Here is an 8,053-nt window from a genome sequence, read left to right on the forward strand (position 1 = left end):
AGTAATTTTAGAGGATTAAAGTCACTACATTTTAAATACTGTGTAATTCTGTGTAATACTGTGTATGTTCTTTGATCAAAATTGAATTAAATTAGAAATTAATAGTGGAATGCTATCTTGAAAACCCTCAAATATTTGGAAATTAAACAAAACACTTCTAAATAAAGTATGAGTCAAAGAAGAAATCACAAGAGAAATTAATAAATATTTTGACCTTACTCAAAATGCAAATATGCAAAACAAAATGTATAGAATGTGACTAAAACAGTGATTAGAAGTAAACAAATACCTTCAAATGCTTATATTAGAAAAGAGAAAAAGTCTGAAACTAATTACCAAATCCAATCTCAAGGATCTATAGAAAGAAGGGCCAATGAAACCCAAAATAAACTAAAAGAAGGAAAGAAAAAACATGCGTGAAAATCAATAAACAAAATTCATTAAAATCAAGGCAATCAAGAGATTAAACAATTAATACATTTCTAACTAGATTAACCAAGAAAAAAAAAAGACAGGAAAACACAAATTATCAATATCAGAAATAAAAAAAGGGAAATAATTATAGATCCTACAGAAATTAAAAGGATAACATGGGAATTTAGGAGCAACTTTGTGGTAGGCAGAATTCTAAGATGGCACCAAAGATTCCCATCCCCAATATACCTGCACTGTTTAATCCTCTCCCCTTGAGTGTGGATAGGACCTATGAATATGATGGGATAGTCACTCTCATGATTACTTGACATTATATAATACTCTGTCTTATCAGACTGGTGCAAGAGATTCACCTGCTGGCCTTGAAGAAGTAAACTTTCCTGTTCCCAGAGGGCCTGTGAGAGAGCCTCATGGTAAGAAGTGATGGGTAGCTTCCAAGAGCCGAGAGAACCCCACACATGACAGGAAGCTAGAAGATGGGGAATTCAAGAGCTGAATTCTTCCAATAATCACATGACCCAAACTGCAGAAAGGAATGAAGCTCTGCAAATCCCTACATTGCAGCCCGGTGAGACCTTGAGCAGAGGACCCAGTTAAGCTCTACCTGCTTGCCTGCCCACAGAATCTGTGAGGTAATAGATGTGTGTTGTTTTAAGCTACAAAGATTTTGGTCATTTGTGTTGCAGCAATAGAAAATGAATACAAAGTTTATGCTAATCAATTTGATGACTTGGATAAAACGGAGAAATTTATTGACTCAAATTACGCAACCTGGCATAAAAAGAAAAGAACTTCTGATAGGTCTTTGTCTTTTTAAAAAACTTGAATCCATAAATTGAAAATTCCACAAGATACAGTACTCTAGGTCCATGTAGCTTTATTGGTAAAATCTACCAAATACTTAAGGAAGAAGCAATATTAATCCTATATAAAGTCTTTTTAAGTGTATAGGAAGAGGGACTGCTTCCTAACTTATTTTATAAGACCAGACTACTCCAATACCAAAACCAGAGAAAGACATTGCAAGAAAAGAAAACTATAGACCAACATTCCTCATGAACACAGACACAAAAATCATTTAAAAAATAGTAAATCAAGTTCAACAATATACAAAAAGCATAATATATCATGACCAAGTGACGTTCACTTTAGGAATGCAAGATTGATTTAACATTTGACCAAATAAAGTGTGTTTCAGGAATATAAATTCCATTTAATCTTGAAAAATAATCAATGTTTTTTACCATAACAACAGATTAAAAAACTTCCATGTGATATCAATAGCTACAGAAAAACTTTCTCATGATTTTCAACATTCATTCATAGCAAAAATTCTGAAAATTAGGAATAGAAGGGAATTTCCCTAACTTAGTAAAAGATGTCTATAAGAAACTTACAGCTAACATCAAACAATTTTAATGTTAAAATGTTGAATTCTTTCTCTTTAAGATAGGGAGCAAGGCAAAGATGTTCTCTCATCACTTTTTTTTGTTTGCTTTTGGTGAGGAAGATTGCCCCTGGGATAACATCTGTTAGCTAATCTTCCTCTATTTTGTATGTGGGATGCTGCCACAGCATGGCCTGATGAGTGATGTGTAGGTCTGCGCGTGTGCCTGGGATCACGAACCTTGGGCTGCCAAAGCACAGAGTGTGAACTTAACCACTATGCCATTGGGCCACTCCCCTCTTATCACTTTTATTTAATGTTGTACTACAGGGCCTAGCCAGTGCAATTACAGAAGAAAAACAAAATATGAATTGGAAAGTAAGTAGTAAAACTATCTTCACACATGGCATAGTCATATATGTAGAAAATCTCAAGTAATCTTCAAAAAGTTAATAGATCTAATAAGTGAATTTAGCAAAATTTCAAAATACAACTTCAATGCACAAAAATCAATTATATTTCTATATTATAGCAACAAACAACTGGATAGTGAAATTGCTTTACTTATCTACATGTGAAGACTTGGGGAATGTCAACAGAGAGAGTATATGGACAGCTTCACCTCCATTCATTGTATATTTTGCTGGCTGTATCACTTTCTTGTATACACAATTGCCTATGACTGCACTTTGTTTTCCTATTTATCATAAATATTTAATGGAAAGTTAGGAGAAGCTGCACCGTGGGATGCTAGCTAAAGGTCATATTAGATCTTTTTATTTTGAAGAAGAGGATTATCCCTGAGCTCACTACTGCCAGTCCTCCTCTTTTTGCTGAGGAAGGCTGCCCCTGTGCTAACATCCATGCCCATCTTCCTCTGCTTTATATGTGGGACGCCTGCCACAGCATGGCTTTTGCCAAGTGGTGCCATGTCCACACCTGGGATCCGAACCGGCAAACCCTGGGCCGTCGAGAAGCAGAACGTGTGCACTTAAGCACTGAACCACCGGGCCAGCCCGTCATATTGAGTCTTAATTCTGACCTTTTTAAAATAAAATAGTTATTTTAAAAATAATCTTAGTAAGCACATTTTTTTAACATATACAATTTTAAGATAAACTTTGCCTAGTGTCACTTACTTGATTAATTGATATAAGCTAGTCTTTGTAATTTAGGAACTGGTAGAGGTGGCTGAGGATTAAGGGTTTTACTCTCTAAGAGCTGGGATTGGGAAAATAAAAGAATATTAAACTAACTTCTTAGAGACGTAGCTACTTTGAATTGCAAACAATTTATAATTATATAAAATTAGTAATTTCTCCTCTGTGTTGTTAATATTGGGATTAGTGGCTATTTTAAACAGATGGAGCAATTACCAAATTGCTCTAGATGAAAAAGAAAATGATAATTTATTTCTCCATTTAAATATAAATTCCCCAAAGTAATCATTCTCAGATTAAATCTCCTACGCCTTTATCACGTTTGCCACCAGATGATAAGCGTGGTTGAGTTTGCCTTCCTGAGGGGAAAAGAGAGACTTGTATAACGTAAGCACACATGTACTAACCAAACAAGGTTTAGATGTAGAAATTAACTGTATGTATGAATTTGTTCCGTGACTAAAATTGTAACTGTGTTGAAAGCACGATCTGCTACAGAAACAACCAGCTCTTCTGCTTGAACTCAGGCATTCGTATCTTTTGTCCTTTGACTTGAACAAGATATCAAATTATCTTCCAAGAATATTAAGATGATAAAACATTGCCTCAGAGTAGAACATTTCCTTTCGTAGAATGTGGCTGTTGAGATAAGCATTCTTCATTATATAGCTTCTAATTTATTAGAAAAATAATGAATGACATTCATGGAAATGAGATTTTCCATAAAAAACATGATTTTCTAACGCTAGTTTAAGAGCTTGATGCAAACTACAATTAATTATATAGTTGACAAAGAGCAGAAGTCAAAGACCTTGAAGATTGTGATAAAAAAACAAACCCAAACAGGGGCTGGTCAGTGGCGTAGTGGTTAAATTCACGTGCTACACTTCGGTGGCCCAGGTGCGGACCTATGCACCACTTATCAAGCCATGCTATGGCAGGCATCCCACAAAGAAAGTAGAGGGAGATGGGCACAGATGTTAGCTCGGGGCCAGTCTTCCTCAGCAAAAAGAGGAGGATTGGAGGCAGATGTTAGCTCAGGGCTAATCTTCCTCAAAAAAACCCCCCAAACAATCCAAATAAAACAAAAAAATCTCTGTAATCTCTATATATCATCACCACTACCAATGCTTTAGGCTATTGCCAATTTATGAGTTGAGGAAATGCACTAGCGCATACTGATTTTTGCTGTATGTGTACACATAAAAATTGTTGGATTGCCAAGGTGCGTCACTTTCCGAGGAATAATGCAAAACTATGAGGAGGAAGTCAGTTTTATTCTCAGAATGAAGGGATGAATAACCACCAGGGTTAACCAGAAAGCATAGATTGAAGAACTCAGTGCTAACTAAGCTGAGAGAGACATTGAATGAAATCTGATGGCTTAACAGGGCAGCTGAAGGAAAGTCAGGAAAAAGAAGCTTGGGATCATGAGACTGTAAGGGAGCAGATGCAGTGATGAGGAGGTCAAAGCGAAAACGAAGCAGGCACAGAGCCTAAGGACCAAGGAGTATGTAGGTAATTATTAAAAGATGATTAGGGGGCTGGCCGGGTGGTGTAGTGGTTAAGGTCACATGGTCTGCTCTGGCGGCCCGGGGTTTGTGGTTTCAGATCCCCGGCAGGGACCTAGCACTGCTCATCAAGGCACACTGTGGTGGCATCCCACATAAAAAAGGTAGAGGAAGATTGGCACAAATATTAGCTCAGCACTAATCTTCCTCAAGCAAAAAGAAAAAAGATCAGACATCAGGCAAGAGTTGAATCTTTACGGATAACATTGCTGGAGTTGGCTCTAGGGCAACTTGTGGCGATAAGTCTTTTGTTCTATGTCTGGTAACTATTTTGAGTCTGATTTTTCACTTTCATGCCTTGGTCAGACATGGTGGAATATCAGTTTCTCTCTATGAATAAAATCTTTAATGTCTTGGGTGAGAACTTTAACATCAGGGCCATTTAAGAGTCCCAGATTGTGCTAGCAAGTGAGTAACCTCTGATCTAGGATGCTAGAGAGGACGTCGATTGGATATCAAGACTGGCTTTACACACTGACACACACACACAGGTGTGCACACATGAATATACTAGCACACATGTACATATCATGATTTAGGTTATTTACTGTCTTGGGAAGATGAATGATGGTTGAGGAGATGAGTTGGTAAGAGGATAGATATGGATCTTTGGTGTCAACAACAGGCAAGAGATGGGTGAACAAAAACTGACAAGGAATCGGAATAAAATAATGTCATATTAAGATTCTACTAGGAAGGAAAAAATTAGGATAGGATATAATTAGGAATCAGAGTATTTAAAGATGTTTGTTTACCTAGAACACTGAAGTGATTAGGTAAGAAACGAGAGGAAGAAAATCCTATATTGTTGAAGTTGGTTGATAATTTTTAATGTTGAGGAGTTCTGAGGAAAGCACGTCTAATTCAATCTGAGTTTACAACCTGATGTGAACAATGTATCTAATAAAATATTTACCTGGGGTACGTATTGCTGAAGACAAATCTGTTATTTAACATAGTTTCTGTGTTTAGATTAATTGGTTCATTAAGGCTTAAGAGAGAAGTATCACTTGCACTCAGAGCTTACTCATGCTCTGGGAACACTACCAAGCAAGCGGGAAAAAGTCATTTTAGGAAGTCTTTAAGAAGTAATAAATAGTAAGAGCTGCTTCACTTTTGGAAACCGGGACAGAAATACAGGATACCCATGTGCAACAGGATTTTAATTCAACATCGTTAATATTTTTCACACCCAATGCTTTTTTCTCCTATCATAACTATCTAGACTTTTGCTGTATCTTCAAGGATGTTTTCCTTTTAGGGTTGGCCCCATTCTAATATAGAATGAATTTTCTAAAAACATTTCCTGCTTAACATCCTTCAATTGTTCCTCAAAGCCTTTCTCTAAACTAGTGTGGCATATAAGGGTTCTCACGATACATCCCTTGATTAACTCCATAATCCAGTCGTCATGAACTGAGCAAAGTCTCTCCAGTGCTTTCATTACACATTTTGAGTATCTCTTTCATCCTTCTGGAGCACTTTCCTCATATGCACTTTTTTTTCTCTCTGTCTCCCCAAATTCAGCTCCTGTGGCACGCTTCAGTGAAGCCTTCCTTGACCTCTCCTTTTGCCCTCATTTTGAGTGAATCATAGCACTCATTTTGTGTTATCATTGTCTTCATTATCTGGTTCCCTGACTTGAAAAAAGGTTCCTTAAGGATAAGAACTCTGTCTTATTCATCTTTGTGTTTCCATGACTGGGCACAGTAACTGGCACTACAGGCCACCCAATAAAAGTTTATTGAATAAACAAATAGATTGTGACCTGGCAAGAACCATATTTTGACCAAAAGGCAGGGCCTTCTGGAGCCTACACATGTTTTGAGTTAGAATAATGCTTAACAATCACCCTCCCTATCTCCTTATTCAAATTAAGCTTATACTAGGAGGTGGGGGAAGGGCTAGTAATTGAAGATCCCACTTCTTGCTTCTGCCTTTAAAAGTCGTTCAACCAGAGCCTGCAACACAATCTCTTTGCTCCAAGCTACTTTAAAAGGCATTTGAGTGTTTTTTTAATAGGGAGGTGATAGGTGTTAATGAGTCATCCCAGTTCTTTCCTTCCAGTCACATTGGTAACTAGTAATAACTTACCTCCATGACGTGGAACTCCCCTCCGACAAGTACTTGGGTGAAGACTCTATCTACAGGATGTCTGGTCAGATTAGGTATTGATCTCGGGACTTTAGAATTGAAATTTTCTAAGGAACTGTTGAAACTGTATAAATCTCATGCTTATAATAATGGCTTTATTAGTAGTTAGTTTTGTTAATTTATGTTCTTTAGTCCAGGCCAATAGATGTTAAAGAGAAACCAGAAAAGTGTGAAAAAAAGTCACAGTGAAAGAAAATTCTGTTATGAGGAATCTTAATTATTCTATCTTATTTACCATTTTGAGGATACTGAACTTGGGGACCAATCTGACTTTACCATTACTGTGACCCTTTTGTTATCTCATTTTTCAATCTGTTTGCTTTCTCATTTGTCTTGAAATCCATTTTACATAATGCCCATGGACTATTACCCCACATGTTTCAGAATAAATTTGTAGCTAATAGAAAAAGTTGAAAAAGATGAAATAATGTACTTGTTTTTATCAGATTAATTATAAAAATGATTCACTGAAAAAGGGAGTATTTCTTAGTAGAAGAAACAGACCAGTAAGCATAACCAACTAATGTTTATGTTTTTTTAAGTCCAGTTGAGGGGAAGCAACTATTTTCTTACAGTCCAGCAGTCTGTATTAGTAAGTCAAGGGCTTCAGTCATGAAGTGATGAGACTCAGCTCTGTTACATTCTGTTAAAATAGGCACCATTCCCTGAGTCAATTTCATCCTCTCTTCCGCCTCACATAGACCATTCAAGTGATGGTGCTAACTGGTACTTTCACTCAGTTTTTTGTTGTTTTTACAGGGACATCAGTGACTGAATTTTGATTTTATAGTATCTCATGAAAAGGCCAAGCAAAAGATAAAGTTGTTATTCTGTAAAGATAATTTTCTAAGAGAACTGTTATTTGTAAGGTCCCTTAAGTCTTATTCTGAGGCCAAGTTCTGACGGTAAGACTTGGGAAAGACAAGTGTCTATTTTGATTATTTTCTGACAACCTGTAGAAATAAAGTCTGAAAATAAGATTTGAGGCTTAAAATTAGAATTTATTACTAAAAATAAGTGTTAGATGGAACTAGAGATTATATTGAAATAATAAGATGACCACAGCACTACAATTATGAATTCCAAAGTGGATTCAGTTGTCCATGAAGTGTATCAAGGTAGCAAAAATAAACAGCACATTGTGTAGCCCTTTTTGCATTCAATAAATTTTGATTTCATTCCCTTTTGTCTGAAGTTGTATGTTTCATCTTTACCCATAAACTTCCTACCTCAGACCTGTTTTTCTTCTATCTAACCCAATTTAATAAAAGAACTGATGGAAATTTTCACTTTCCCTAAAGATCTGTGTTTACGGCTTATGGCAAGTGATTTTTTTTCCTGACCCA

Source organism: Equus asinus, chromosome 10, assembly GCF_041296235.1.
Source record: "Equus asinus isolate D_3611 breed Donkey chromosome 10, EquAss-T2T_v2, whole genome shotgun sequence".
Taxonomy (NCBI): Eukaryota; Metazoa; Chordata; class Mammalia; order Perissodactyla; family Equidae; genus Equus; species Equus asinus.